Genomic DNA, 16,760 nt, shown 5'->3' with positions numbered 1-16,760 from the left:
TTTCATATTAGAAATAGAAGAAAAGGGCAGAAGACTGAATTGACTGACTCAATGGACATGAGTTTGAGCAAACTCCAGATAGTGAAGGACAGGAAATTATCATGGTGTGCTGCTGTCCATGGGTTTGCAGAGTCAGACACAACTGAGGGACTGAACAGCAACAAGAAACAGTATTTTTATATCAGAAGCTTTAAAAATTCTCAACAGAAATCTGGAATATAAAACAAAAAACCTGAGACATCTTTATCTAAGTTCAAATGGACATGTCTGGAACTCTATGGGTCAGCTCTCTTGTACACATTCTGGTAGACTCAGAGACTCACTGATCTATGAGGAACATGGTTTGAAAACCCAAACCACTTACTTAAGCAAACTATACTACCTTGTCCTGCCCCAGTAATCACTTTACTGCTAATAGACCATTATTAATACACAGGGGAATAGGATGAAACATGCATGAGCTTGGGTGAAGTCTTGGCAACTGAACAGAATAATGTTCAGTACGCTTGTGCTCAGTCATGTCTGACTCTTTGTGGCCCCACAGACTGTAACCCATCAGGTTCCTCTGTATATGGGATTTCCCAGGCAAGAAGACGAGTGGGTTGCCACTTCCTATTCCAGGGAATCTTCCTGACCCAGGGATCAAACCATGCCTCTTATGTCTCCTGCATTGACAAGCTAATTCTTCACCACTAGCACCAATTGGGAAGTCCATTCAGTACAATTCAGTTTAGTTCAGTTGCCCAATCATGTCCAACTCTTTTTGACCCCATGGACTGCAGCACACCAGGCTTCTCTGTCCATCGTCAACTCCCAGAACTTCTTCAAATTTATGCCCATCGAGTCCTCCAACCATCTTGTCCTCTGTCGTCCACTTCTCCTCCTGCCTTCAATCTTTCCCAGCAACAAGGTCTTTTCCAATGAGTCAGTTCTTCAAATCAGGTGGTCAAACTGGAGCTTCAGCTTCAGCATCAGTCCTTCCAATGAATATTCAGGACTGACTTCCCTGAGGATTGACTGGTTTGACCTCCTTGTTGTCCAAGAGATTCTCAACAATCTTCCGCAACACCACAGTTCAAAAACATCAATTCCTCAGCACTCAACCTTCTCTATGGTCCAACTCTCACATCCATACATGACTACTGGAAAAACCATAGCTTTGACTAGATGGATCTTTGTTGACAAAGTAATGTCTCTGCTTTTGAATATGCTGTCTAGGTTTGTCATACCTTTTCTTCCAAGGAGCAAACACCTTTTAATTTCATGGCTGCCAGCACTGTCTGTAGTGATTTTGGAGCCCAAGAAAAAAAGTCTGTCGCTGTTTCCATTGTTACTCCATCTACTTGCATGAAATGATGGGACCAGATGCCATGATCTTAGTTTTCTGAATGTTGAGTTTTAAGCCAACATTTTCACTCTCCTCTTTCACTTTCAAGAGACTCTTTAGATCTTCTTCACTTTCTGCCATAAGGGTGGTGTCATCTGCATATCTGAAGTTATTGATATTTCTCTCTGCAATCTTGATTCCAGCTTGTGCTTCATCTAGCCTGGCATTTCACATGATGTACTTTTCTTTCTTTCTTTTTTTTTTGACTTGTCCTTCTCTCTCTCTTTTTTTTTTTTTAAATTTTTTATTTTTTTTATTAGTTGGAGGCTAATTACTTCACAACATTTCAGTGGGTTTTGTCATACATTGATATGAATCAGCCATAGAGTTACACGTATTCCCCATCCCGATCCCCGCTCCCACCTCCCTCTCCACCCGATTCCTCTCAGTCTTCTCAGTGCACCAGGCCCGAGCACTTGTCTCATGCATCCCACCTGGGCTGGTGATCTGTTTCACCATAGATAATACACATGCTGTTCTTTTGAAACATCCCACCCTCACCTTCTCCCACAGAGTTCAAAAGTCTGTTCTGTATTTCTGTGTCTCTTTTTCTGTTTTGAATATAGGGTTATCATTACCATCTTTCTAAATTCCATATATATGTGTTAGTATGCTGTAATGTTCTTTATCTTTCTGGCTTACTTCACCCTGTATAATGGGCTCCAGTTTCATCCATCTCATTAGAACTGATTCAAATGAATTATTTTTAATGGCTGAGTAATATTCCATGGTGTATATGTACTACAGCTTCCTTATCCATTCATCTGCTGATGGGCATCTAGGTTGCTTCCATGTCCTGGCTATTATAAACAGTGCTGCGATGAACATTGGGGTGCACGTGTCTCTTTCAGATCTGGTTTCCTCAGTGTGTATGCCCAGAAGTGGGATTGCTGGGTCATATGGCAGTTCTATTTCCAGTTTTTTAAGAAATCTCCACACTGTTTTCCATAGCGGCTGTACTAGTTTGCATTCCCACCAACAGTGTAAAAGGGTTCCCTTTTCTCCACAGCCTCTCCAGCATTTATTGCTTGTAGACTTTTGGATAGCAGCCATCCTGACTTTTCATATAAGTTAAATAAGCAGGGTGACAATATACAGTGTTGGCTCCTTTCCCAACTTTGAACCAGTTCATTGTTCCATGTCTGGTTCTAGCTGTTGCTTCTTGACCTGCATACAGATTTCTCAGGAGTCAGGTAAGGCGGTCTGGTATTCCCATTTCTTTAACAATTTTCCACAGTTTGCTCTGATCCACACAGTCAAAGACTTTAGCATAGTCAATGAAACAGAAGTAGATTCTTTTATGGAACTCTCTTGCTTTTTCTATGATCCATTCTCATGGTGTGGTATGATATATCTCTATTTGAAAATCCTTAAGTTTTACTTTTTATGAATTTAATTTCCTGTTAGTTTTATTGAGATATAATTGACATAGGACTGTATATGCTTGAGGTGTACGGCAAAACAATTTGACTTACATGCATCATGAAATGATTACTGCAATAACTTAGTAATGTGTATCATTGAAAACACATTAAAATACAAGAAAAAGAAGAACTATTTTCCCTATGATGAGAACACTTAGGACTTACTCTCTTAAAATATTTTGTATGTAACATAGAGAACGGTTAATCATATTAATTATGTTGTACATTGCATTCTTAGTACAAAGCAGAAAGAGTCATAGAAATAGAACAAACAGATAGTTGCCAGAGCATAGGGATAGGGGAATAAATGAAATAGGTGAGAGAGATTAAGAGGTACAAACTTCCAGTTATTAAATAAATGTCACAGGGATGTAACGTACAGAGTGAAGAAAATGTTCAAGAATAGTATGATATCTTTGTACAATGACAGATGGGAACTAGAGCTATTATGGCCATCAGTTTGAAATGTATAGAAATATCAAATTGTTGCATTGTCACCATAAACTGTCATAGTATTGTAGGTCAATTATATTTTAAAGAACCACTAACAGTCGAATTCACAGAAAGAGAGATCAGATTTGTGGTTCCTAGAAGTGGGAGTGGGGGAGGGGGAGTTAGAAGAAGGTGATAGAAAGGTGCAAATTTCCATGTATTATTAAAAAAAAAGAAAAAAAAATTCTAATTTTTAAAACTTCCACAGCAGGGGTGGCTGATGTCCATGATGTAAACTGATAACTATTTACTATTTTACATTATTATCATTCCAAGACCTTGGGTTTGAAAAGTGAAAGTGGGAAAGTGTTAGTCGCTCAGTCGTGTCCAACTCTCTGCAACTCCATGGACCGTAGACTGTCAGGCTCCTATATCCAAGGAATTCTCCAGGCAAGAATATTGAAGTAGGTAGCTATTCCCTTCTCCAGGGGATCTTCCTGACCCAAGGATTAAGGAAGTGTTAAAAAGAGTCCCAATATTAACTTGTGACTACAGGGAAGAACTCTTTTCTCTGCTTTGGCATTCTAAAACATTGCTGGGAAGGAATGGAAATTCCTTTTACTGGTAAGTTCCTCATTTTTTTGTCTTTACAGCGGTACTTTCATTCCCCCTCAGTACACAATCTGATGTTGTATACGTATTTGATAGTACTCTCAGGGGTTAGCCAGAAGTACAGTGTTCCATCAGACCATGGCCATTCTATAGGTTCTAGACATAGCCAAAGTGTTCCAGCTTAAAAGTCAGTGGAGGCTTTTATGTCCTTTAGCTCTATTATTCACATTATCTTTAGGCTGCTGTATAGGCCAGTCTCTATATCATTCTGCAGCATTTACCTTTTAAGTTTCATTGTTGGCAATTTCTCTGGCCCTATTCCAAACACTAAATCCTATACAATTTATATTATTCCTTAACATCTATGGCTCATTACTGACATCTATGTGGATTCTGTAACTTTGACCTGTGGTGATACATGGGAAGAAGATTCACTTCTAAGCTTTGTGAATTATATTACATAAGAGCATGATGTTGTCAACATTAATACAAAGTACCTCAGTGTGATGGTATAGTAGGGACCACTTTTTCCCCAAAGCTAGATAATAAATGAAAATTCATCCTTAGTGCTTGCAATTCAAATAGGCCATTCACTACCATCTGGACAACACTCTGTAATGTTCTCTGAGGCAAAATATTCTTACAAAATATTTGTGCAAAATAGCACAACTCAGCTTTTCCATTATGTAAAGCCTGTCTTAGTAGTAATGTGTTTCTCCAAATAAAAAGTAAGTATAACTACTTAAAAGTATTTTGCTTCTTTCATTCATAGTTCTCCCTCTCTCTATATTTTTTTATCTTTGGAAAGCATGCATGGTGCCTGAAGACACAACTGCCTTCTTATAACCATGCACTGATAATATACATATTATGATTACTCCCAATGTTCTACTTCCCCTACATTTTGTTGCTGTTCAGTCACTAAGTTGGTCTCACCAACTCTTGAGACCCCATGGATTGCAGCACTCCAGGCTTCTCTTTTCTTCACTCTCTCCCGGAGTTTGCTCAAGTTCATGTCCATTGAGTTGGTGGTGCTATCTAACTATCTCAAATTCTTCTTTTGCCCCCAATCTTTCCCAGCACCAGAGTCTTTTCTAATGAGTTGGCTCTTCACATCGGGTGGCCAAAGTATTTGAGCTTCAGCTTTAGTATCAGTCCTTCCAATGAGTATTCAGGGTAGATTTCCTTTAGGATTTACTGGTTTGATCTCCTTGCTATCCAAGGGACTCTCAAGAGTCTTCTCTAGCACCACAGTTCAAAAGCATCAATTTCTCAGCACTCAGCCTTCTTTATGGTCCAACTCTCACATCCTTACATGACTACTGTGAAAGCCGTAGTTTTGACTATACAGACCTTTGTCAACAAAGTGATGTCTCTGCTTTTTAATGTGCTAGGTTGATCATAGATACATGCAAAACTATACTAACTGTCCCATGTGATCAAATATGGATGGGAATGACAAATATCACTTTCAGGCTGAGGTAATGAAAAACCTCTGTGCCACTCTGTTGTGTCTTTCTTCATTTGGTCTCCATAGTTGGTGACCATGGAAGCATTGTGCCGAGATGACTGAACCAAGAAGTCACATAGTTTAGATTGTTTTGTCATTGTATATGGATCAAAGCCTCCACGAAGATTCACTTGGATAGACAGTGGGCTTTGCACAAACAAAATACACTTTGATTGTGTTGAACCTTTATGGACAGGCATTTGTAAATATCACAACATCTTCTAGTTTATTCTAAGCAATAACAGTGGCAAGCACAGGGAGATGGTCTATGCAACAAAGATGGTATAATAAAACTGTTAAAATAGCCCTGCTTCTAAAAGTGTGATTGAGTTTCAGTAGCAGCCCTCAATGTAGATTGCCTTTCCCCAAACCTCTTATTGAGTGCAAAAAAAAAAAAAAAAAAAAAAAAGAAAAACACTATTAGTTAAGTGACTCAGTTATTTTTGTTTCAATTTGTTTTATTTTTATTTTGAAACTGAAAGCATTCCAAGTTAATTTTATACATATAAATTTATATATGTTTCCTAATAAACAATACAACATAACACATAGATATCTTATTTACTTGCTCCTGAGTTCCTAAATGCTATCTTCACCCCAGTGATGACCCAAGCAAATAATTCAAGTCTTATTGCCATTAGAGGATACTTTGGACTAGATGACCTGACCACATCACTGAAATTTGAGAAATCTCTTCTTACTTCACAGCATAGTCTTCCTTGTTTTAAAATAGCCTTGCATCACTCTTTTCACTATTTTGAAAGCATGGAGAACAAAATTGCTCAAAAGCTGAAAACTCTGCACCTATTTTGAATAATAAGATTCTGCAATGTGGGGAAAAAAAATCCACATTCTACTTTCTTTTATGTTAGACTGATATGTGCTTTGTTATTTTCACTAGATAAATGTAAGAACTATCAAGGGACAAACTTACAAGAAAAAATAAACTGTTTGTTCCTTCTTTTTCTGTCTCAGATCCAACAGCTTTTCAGGTTTAGTTTCCACTTATTAGAACATTTGAAATTACTCATTGGAATTTCTTAGCATTCTTTTATAAGCCCAATGAACAGGTTTAATTGTTTTTGGTAGATCAATTCATCCATTGCACCTTGAAAATATGCCAGGGTTATCAAATAACAGCAAATAGCCTAGTTGTTTAATTATATCAAGTAAATTTATGCCTTTTGATAGAAGTAATCAGTTTAAAATGAAATAAAAAATCTTACAAGTTGGACAATCTATCCAATTAGTTAGATTTTCTTTTCCTAAATTCACATTTCAAATTAAAGGACATAAATCCATCACCTGTACAACCCACTGATAGACTCTTATCAACATAATGCATGTTAGCAACTACATTATTAAAATTCTACCAAAGACTAAAATGGAGAGGACAGGCCTGAATAATCATTTAACATTAATTCTAATGACAAATGTTTCCATTGCAATAGGGAATTTTTTTTCCTGTTATTTTATTTTCACTTCTATAAAGAAGTACCTTGAACTATTTTGATCAATCATGTATGCATCAGTGTAATACTTCCAAATGTCTTCATTATTAAGATGCAAGAGTGTCCATTTATCTTTCTCTTGACTATCACCTTTTATAGTAAAAAGACACTACAGAAAATGTAAACCATGCTATTCAATTCAGCAAATATATATTAAAAATTGATTAGTGACCAATACTAGGATTTTTAATGCTCCCTGGGTAATATTGATATCATTACCACATACCTTTCTACACTGAACTTTTCAATTTAAATTACTTAAATAATTTTTATGGGAATATATTCTACTTAACTACTGCTATTCTGTGAATGATAACAGTACTGTTTTCTTTATAGACATGATGTTTTATCCAGTTGCTTTTATGCAGTAGGAATATTGAAAGTATTTGTTGAAAAAATAATGAATTGTTGTCTTTTATATTAATATCCAAATGAGGAGGAATAAACATAAAAGAGGAACGTGGGAGATAACTAATGATTCCAGTTGCATGGGATAGCTGTTTACATCGAGGGAGTAAATATCAAAAGATAAAGTAAGGAGTTATTTTTAACATGAAACTGCAAGAATACTATAGGGTTGGCATTAATACCTATCATTTCCTTATGTGGGCTTCTCTGGTATCAGCTGGTAAAGAATCCTTCTGCAATGCAGGAGACCCTGGTTCAATTCCTGGGTCAGGAAGATCCCCTGGAGAAGGGATAGGCTACCTACTCCAGTATTCTTGGGCTTCCCCAAGCCCAAGCTAGTGGCTCAGATAGTAAAGAATCTACTTGAAATGTAGGAAACCTGAGTTCTATCCCTGGATTGGGACAATCCCGTGGAGAAGGGAATGACTACCCCCTCCAGTATTCTTGCCTGGAGAATCATCATGGACAGAGGAGCCTGGTGGGCTACAGTTCCGGGGGTCGCAGAGTAGGACAAGACTGAGCAACTGAGCACAGTGCACACTGTCTTATGTGTTGAGCAGACTCTGAAGCCAGGAACGGTTTAATATGCCTCCACCCAAACAGCAAACTTTAAAACATGAGTTAATGTTCATTCATTTTGATTCTATTGCTTGCTCAGTCATTCAGTCATGTATGACTCTTTGCAACCCCATGGACTATAGCCCACCAGGCTCTTCTGTCCATGACATTTTCCAAGTAAGAATATTGAAGTGAGTTGCCATTTCTTTCTCCAGATGTATTAGTCACCCAATTGTATCCAACTATTTGTGGCCCCGGAGACTATAGCCCATCAAGCTCTTATGTCAATTGAATTTTCCAGGCAAGAATACTGGAGTGGGTTGTCATTCCCCTCTCCAGGGGTTCTTCCAGACCCACGGGTCAAACCCAGGTTTCCTGCACTGTAGGCAGATTCTTTACCATCTGAGCCACCAGGGAAGCATGATTTTCATTAAGTAGAGATAAAAATATGATCAGACAAAGGGATTGTATCTTCATTTTGTTTATAAGGTTAATTTTTGGTCGCATAAGCAAAATTACATGAAAAAAGCTCAATCCATCAAAAGATGAATGGATAAAGAAACTGTGATATACATATAGTGAAAGGTTTTTAAACTATAAAAATGAAAGAAACCCTGCTATTGGGACAACATGGATAGAACTTGAAAGCATTATGCTAAGTGAAATGCCAGACAGAGAAAGAAAAATATTCTGTGATCTCACATGTATGTAGAATCTGAAAAAAACTGAACTTGTAGCAACAGAAGATTGATGACTGCCAGAGGCTGAGAGGTGGTAGAAAAACAAGAGGTTGGTCTAAAGGTACAAACTTCCAGTTATAAAATGATTATATTCTGGGAATCTAATGTACAGAGTGATGGCTATAGTTAACAATATTTTATTACATATTTGAATACTGTTAAAAGATTGGATTTTCAATGTTCTTCACCATACAGGCAAAATAAATAAATAAATAAATAAATAAATAAATAAATAAAACCCCACAAAATGGTAATTGTGTGAGTAATTGGTAATATGTGTTAAGTAACCTCATTACAGTGAAAATTTCACAATGCATATGTATAACATATGAAGACATGGTACACCTTAAATTTACATAATCTTATAAGCCATTTATATATTAATAAAACTGGGGGAAAAGCAAATAAAGCAGCACAAGGAAAGAAAAAAAAATCTTGAAATTATGACAATGGTAATCTTTGAAGGAAATGACGAGGACTTGAAAAAAGTTTTTATCATCCTGATGTTCTATTTCTTGATGTAGATGGTATTTAATGGGAGCACTTACTTAATGACAATTTATCTGCACAATTGTGCACTTTTCTCTATTAATGAATTTAATGTCTAAATTCTATTTTATTTATTTATTTTTTTTCTAAATTCTATTTTAAAAGAGCATATGGAGAAAGAGAACTTCCCAGGTGGCTCAGTGGTAAAGAATATCTGCCTGCCAACTCAGAAGACTCAGGAGATGCTGGTTCGGTCTCTGGGTCAGAAAGATTCCCTGGAGGAGGAAATGGCAACTCACTCGAATATTCTAGCCTGGAAAATTCCATGGACAGAGGAGCCTTGTGGGCTGCAGTCCATGGGGTAACAAAGAGTCAGAGAAGACTGAGTGAGCACATAGAGAAATATGTATTTTTAAGGTAAAAGATAACGTTTAGTTTTAAATATGCTGAAATTGAAATGTCAGTCCTAAAGAAGCCTAGTAAATAATTAGGTATATATATGATCACACAGCAAAATATACTAGTACAGGGATTAAGATTTTTTATAGTTACCAAGATAACATTCCATTAGAACTGATGAAGTGGTTAAGAATTTGTGAGGAGGAAGCATGGCCAGAACAAAGCCTTGGAATGCAATCAGAAATGCAATTAGTACAAAGAGCCTTTTTATTTGGAACTATCATCTATGTATCTCCTAGAATTATGAGAAGGCAAGATGAGTAGTCAAGCACAAAATTTAGCCTGTTGAGAGTAATGTTTCGACATCAGTTTTCAATGATTTACTCTCTTTTTAAACTGAGGTATAGTTGATTTACAATATTATGTCAGTTTTAGATGTACAGCAAAGTTATTCAGTTATACATATACATATATATATTCTTTCTCACATTCTTTTCCCATATAGGTTATTACAAAATATTGAATATACTTCCCTGTGTTACACAGTAGGTCCTTGTTTATACATATGTATACATATGTACATATATATGTACATATATATATTACTCCCAAATTCCTAATTTATCCCTGCCCTCCTCACCCCACCACCATGCTTGCCCTTTGGTAGCTGTAAGTTATTTTCCTATGTCTATGAATCTGTTTCTGTTTTGTAAATAAGCTCACTTGTATCTTTTTTTTTTTAGATTTCACATATAAGTGATATCATATGATATTTGTATTTCTCTGCTTGAATACTTAGTATGATAATCTCTAAGTGCATCCATGTTGTTGTGAATGACATTATTTCATTCTTTTTTATGGTTGAGTAGTATTCTATTTTGTATATGTGTATATATGAGTTGAGTTGAGTGTTAATTCACTCAGTTGTGTCTGACTTTTTGCAACTCCATGGACTATACCCACCAGGTTCCTCTGTCCATGGTATTCTTCAGGCAAGAATACTAGAGTAGGTAGCCATTCCCTTTTCCAGGGGAACTTCCCAGCCCTGGGATTGAACCCAGGTCTCCTGCATTGCAGGTGAATTCCCTACCCTCTGATCCACCAGATGATATATATATATAAAATGATATATACATGTATCACATCTTATTTATCCATTCATCTCTCCATGGACATTTAGGTTGCTTCCAGGTCCATGTCTTGTCATGTATTTGGAGAAACGTGAAAGTGAAGTGGCTCGGTCGTGTCTGACTCTTTGTGTGTCTACTCCCATAGACTGTAGCCTACCAGGTTCCGCTGTCCATGGGATTTTCCATGCAAGAATACTGGAGTGGGTTGCCATTTCCTTCTACAGGAGATCTTTCTGAACCAGGGATTGAATCCGTGTTTCCTGCATTGTAGGCAGACGCTTTACCGTCTGAGCCACCAGGAAATGGCTTTGGAGAAAACCATAATTCAAAAAGAAATATGCACTTCAATGATTAACTTACATTGACTATTGACAAGTCTTTTTCTTGTGGAACATATGGAAAGAGAAATTTCTTAAGAAGGTGGGGTTGGTAAACATACTGTGTTGGATGCTCTGAGGCACTATCCAGATTGGCTTCAAAAGTGAAGAACTTTTTCTCTAGCAGCTGGAAGCACTATGGACAGGCAATCTTGTGCCTGAGCCCTCTATAAAGATTCCCTAGTGGAAGAGCACTGTCTCAACCAAGTTCACATGTCCTTCCATACATCTGCATACACTGACTGATCAGTGTAAAGCTCCAGGCTTCATGCCCCAACTCAGGGGAAATCTGAAAAATCATCTCAATTTCAGGACTCCCCAATGGGCTAGCTTAAACCTCCAATGACACTGCATTACAGCTCCACTTTTCTTTCCCCCTAACCCTACTTCTTTTTCCCAAGAGATCCCCAAGAACATTCTGCATGTAAATCTACATTTCAGAGTTTATTCTCAAGGAACTTAAAGTGTGGAAATTGTCTAATGCTGCAGATATATGGTGTAAAATATATTTTAAAATAGACTCTGTGGGAGAAGGCGAGGGTGGGATGTTCTGAGAGAACAGCATTGAAACAAGTATACTATCAAGGGTGAAACAGATCACCAGCCCAGGGCTGGTGCACTAGGAAGACCCAGAGGGATGGGATAGAGAGGGGGGAGGGACAGGGGATCGGGATGGGGAACACATGTAAATGCATGGCTGATTCATGTCAATGTATTGCAAAAACCACTACAATATTGTAAAGTAATTAGCCTCCAACTAATAAAAATAAATGGAAAAATTAAAAAAAAAAAGAAAGAAAATGTAGCCACAAAGTAGTCTTTAATGGATTTTTAGCACAGTTTCAGTGGTGTAATGGTATGAGGCAGATAAAAGTGGGAAAAGTTGAGTAACAGGATAGACAGAAGGATGAGAGTGGAATTTCGTCTCTAAAGAGTCACAGTATTATGGAATCTAGAGAATCGTGTAAGGGGATAAATTTAGATAGAATGTAAAAACATTCTAGAAGAAATGGAGACAAAGATAAAGGTTAAGTTGTTTAGAAAGTCCTTATGCAGTTACTTTATTTTCCCTGTGGAGAATAAAATATAGGGAAGAAGAATATGGTTAGATTTTTTGGTTGGTTTGTTTGTTTTTAGTTACCAAACTAAAGAATAGAATAAGGCAAATATTTATATGGATCCAAATATTTCTGTTGGCCAAATTGCAGGGAGGACAATAGGAGTGCAAATGGGCTAAGGGATGGAAGTTGCTTGTAAATGAGAATTTAAAATTATGGACTAATAATTCTATACTGAATAAAGAAATATATTAAGGAAAGAGGGGCTGCTGGACTGAAATCAAAGAAAGGAAGGGAGTTAGACACTATAAGTAAAGCAATTGGTGAGGTTGTTGTTCAGTCAGTTACTAAATTGTGTCCTACTCTTTGCAAACCCATGAACTGCAGCACACCAGGCTTCCCTGTCCTTCACTGCCTCCCAGAGTTTGCTCAGACTCATATCCATTGAGTTGGTGATGCCACCCTACATCTCATCCTCTGTCACTCCTCGTCTTGCCTTCAATCTTTCCCAGCATCAGTGAGGTAGAATAAAGCACTCGTAAGGTAGGATAAAGGAAAAAAGAAAATAGGATACAGTCAGAAATGTGTTATTATGGGGAGCAAAGAGTAAGAGAGCTTGTGCTCAAAAGACTACAGTCAGTGTGATATAGTAATTAGATATTATAGAAGCACAATGATTCCAGATGATAACAAGATATGGGGCATTGTTTACAGAAAAGCCCCCAAAATAGCACATGTTAAAAAACTGAAAGACTAGAATTTTCTGTAGGTCATCTCCAAAAGTATTGAAACCACTTTTTAGTAAAAACACACACAACAATTTTTAAACCAGGTGTCTTTAAGAATATTTTATTTTTAAAAAATCTGTCTGTAAACATTTTTGAAAACAGTATAAAGATTTCTTGAATATATTTTACCTAGGTTCACCATATGTTAATATTTTGACATAATCTGCTTATAATTCTTATCATTTGCTGAACTTTTGAGACTATATTGGAGTCATTATAACCCTTCAACCTAAGTACTTGAGCTCATATGTACTAAAGACAGGATGTACTCCTACCTGATCATAGTACAGATATTATAATCAGAATTTCTTGCCTGGAAAATTCTGTTGACAGAAGAGCCTGGGGGCTAGAGTCCATGGGATCATCAAGAGTTGGACATGATTAAGAGGTTGAGCGCATGCACGCACACACACACACTTTCAACCTTCACAAATTGTTCCTGTCTGTCTTTAACAGACAAGATTAAATCAAGGACCTAGTTGAAGACTATGTGATGCATTTCATTCATTTCCTATGTCTGTATAGCCTCTTTTTAATTCAGAACAACTCTCAAAAAATTTTTGGTCTTTAATAGATTGTCATTTTTTACAAATATAGACTGGTGTGTGCACATACATGTGTGTTTATGTGTGTGACTAGGACTGTTTTATCATGACTATAATCAATACATTTTGCATTTTAGGCAAAATCATCACATTCTGCTAGGTGATATTTTATACAAGTTTTGAAAGGTAGAAAAACATTTATATTGAGTAATGAAGTGTGTCACAGAAGACACTTAGAACTAGGAATTGAAATGGAGATTCCTTTTAAGCTTCTTAAGAATTCTTCCTAAGTTAGTGGTCTTACCACTAACTGTAGATAGTCACTTCAGTTTGTCTGACTCTTTGCGACTCCATGGACTGTAGCCAGTCAGGCTCCTCTGTCCATGGGATTCTCCAGGAAAGAATACTGGAGTGGGTTGTCATTTCCTCCTGCAGGGGATTTTCCCAACCCAGGGATTGAACTGAGGTCTCCTGCATTGCAGGTAGATTCTTTACCATTAAGTCACAGAAGGAAGGTGGGTGGTAAATAGAAGGTTGTGTATTATCCAAGCTGGCTGCATCTTTGAAATAAAACATTGCCAGTTACTCAGTCACATCTCCTGGACATTTCCTGCCAGATCAAATTAACTGCTACCATCCATATGCTGGGCCCATCCCATCTCTTGTCTTTTGTTGGTCAAAATTTGTGGCAAGGATTAATTTCCCTGAATTTCTGAGTAGAGTTACCTGGCCCATGTAGGCAGATCCCAGACACCATGGTGTGGGTTTCCATCTGCATCTAGAAGGGATGAAAGGAGTCAAGCTTCCCTGGATCCTGCCATGGAGAGAGGGGATCCATGACAGAGTCTCGTTTTCACCCTCAGGGAGGTGTGATATTCCACGGTGTTAGGAACTGGGAGGATGTGGAGCCACGTGACACTCAAGAAGTGTATAGACTGGGGCCAGTGCACGAATACTGAAGACCAGAATGGATAATACAGGCTTTCTCAACAGGCATAGCCTGCCTAGGTTCTCCTGAAGTATTGGTCTTCTGTTTGGAGCCAGACTTCTGAATCCCAGGTAAGCAGCTGTGTGATTCTAGAAAACCTTGTCTCTGAACTTGTCAAATAGGGCAACCACATTTACCCCACAGAGATGTAAGAATTGAATTAAAATTGAATTAAGAACATTTTTGAGTAGCACAGAGCTTCATATTAACATCAGGGGCTGCTCTCACAAGTAAAAATTGAAGTCACAGACTGAACCAAATACCCTGGCTAGCTTAAATGGTAAGGAAATAGAAAGTGAAGTATTACTTTAACCTCAGCTGTTCAATAGGTCTCATTTGATGTCTCATTCTCCTGCTTCAAACCATTGGTGAAAGAAAGTCATCCAGGAAGCTCCTCCTCCCACAACACCCATACCATCTTCCCATCCCTCCTTCATAGATTGTGGGTTCCTTAAGGGCAACAACATCTGATTTGCCCACTGTTGTATAGCCAGTGTGAAATGTTCTGTCTGGCTTTTAGTATGGAATGTTTTGCCTGTCCCTTAGTAGGTGTTCCCAGACACTATGTATAGAATGAAAAAAAACAAAAAAACAAAAAACAATTAACAAGCATCTCCACATCTTTGCCCAAGGGATTCCCAATATTTGAAATATTTCCCCACTCCCCCAGGTTACCCAATCTTGGAAGACTTTCCTGACCCTCCCTCCAGTCTTCAATTGCTCTGTCCTCCACTTACAGTGTTTTTGTCATGTGATAGCTGACAGCAGAATGCCAGTGGACAGTGGAATGGTTGTGAGCAGTGAAAAGTGGAATGGCTGGTTTTATTATCTGTCTCCTGGGGTGTGCTCAGTCTCTCAGTCATGTCCGACTCTTGTGACCCCAGGTTCCCCGGTAGCCCCACCAGGTTCCTCTGTCCATAGGATTTTCCAGGCAAGAATACTGGAGTAAGTTGTCATTTCCTTTTCCAGGGGATCTTCTTGACCAAGGGATTGAAATTGCATCTCAAGCATTGGCAGAAGGATTCTTTACTGCTGAACCACGGGGGATTTAGATGTCTCTTAGATCAGGACCCAAGCTCTTGGAGGGAAGGAGCAGGGTCTCATTCGTGCTTGGGTCCAAACTCCCACTGGCTCAGATGTGTCTCTACAGAGTGTGTGTGAAGAAGTGCCCGGGGTCAGCACTCAGCAGGGAAGAGGTAACTAGGAAATTAGTCTGAAAGCTCATTTGCAGAGCAGCTGATACTCAAAGAGTGTGTATTTACATGGGGACAAGGGTGCCCGGAGATATGGGGGAAAGAAACTAAGTACACCTTCTTTCAATGAATGAGCTATGACTCCAGCTTCTCCACTCTCTGTCCTGATCCCAGCTAAAAATAGGATTGTCCATGCCTTGGGGGAGGACAAGGTGGGATGCTATGGAAGGCCACTCAGTCAATCAAAGCACTTGGTAAGTGCTTTGACCCTATCAGCAGAGGTTATGTATGTGTGGCCTGTGGGGCCAAGGGCAGGTTGTTTCAGAGAAATATAATGCACTACTTCACCACCAACTTGTTGATAATCTCAGTTCAGATAGCAACTATAGGTGCTATGGATGGCTTATTTATAGTCTGAGATTTTTTAAAGTTAATTTATTTTTTATTGAAGGATAACTGCTTTACAGAATGTTGCTGTTTTCTGTCAAATCTCAACATGAATCAGCCATAGGTATACATATATCCCCTCACTTTTGAAGCTCTCTCTCATCTCCCTCCCATCCCACCCCTCTAGGTTGATACAGAGCCCCTGTTGAGCTTTCTGAGTCATACAGCAAATTCCCATTGGCTATATATTTTACATAAGGTAATATAAGTCTCTATATTACTTTCTCCACACATCTCACCCTCCCCTCCCCTCTCCCCATGTCCATAAGTCTATTCTTTATGTCTGTTTCTCCATTGTTGCCCTGTAAGTAAATTCTTCAGTACCATATTTTTTTAGATTCCATATATGTGTGTGTATATATATATATATATATGTGTGTGTGTGTGTGTGTGTGTGTGTGTGTGTGTTAGAATATGGTATTTACCTTTCTCTTTCTGATTCATTTCACTCTGTATAATAGGTTCTAGGTTCATCTGCCTCACTAGAATTGACTCAAATGTGTTCCTTTTATGGCTGAGTAGTATTCCATTGTGTACATATACCACAACTTCTTTATCCATTCATCTCACGATAGACATCTAGGTTGCTTCCATGTTTTAGCTATTGTAAATAGTGCTGCAATGAACAATAGGAAACAAGTGTCTTTTTCAACCCTGGTTTATTCAGGGTATATGCCTAGGAGTGGGATTGTTGGGTTGGTCATATGATGGTTTTATTCCTAGTTTTTTAAGGAATCTCCATACCATCTTCCATAGTGGCTGTA

The sequence above is a fragment of the Cervus canadensis genome, chromosome 5 (assembly GCF_019320065.1).
Source record: "Cervus canadensis isolate Bull #8, Minnesota chromosome 5, ASM1932006v1, whole genome shotgun sequence".
In the NCBI taxonomy this organism is placed as follows: Eukaryota; Metazoa; Chordata; class Mammalia; order Artiodactyla; family Cervidae; genus Cervus; species Cervus canadensis.
Note: the sequence above shows the minus strand (reverse complement) of the source record.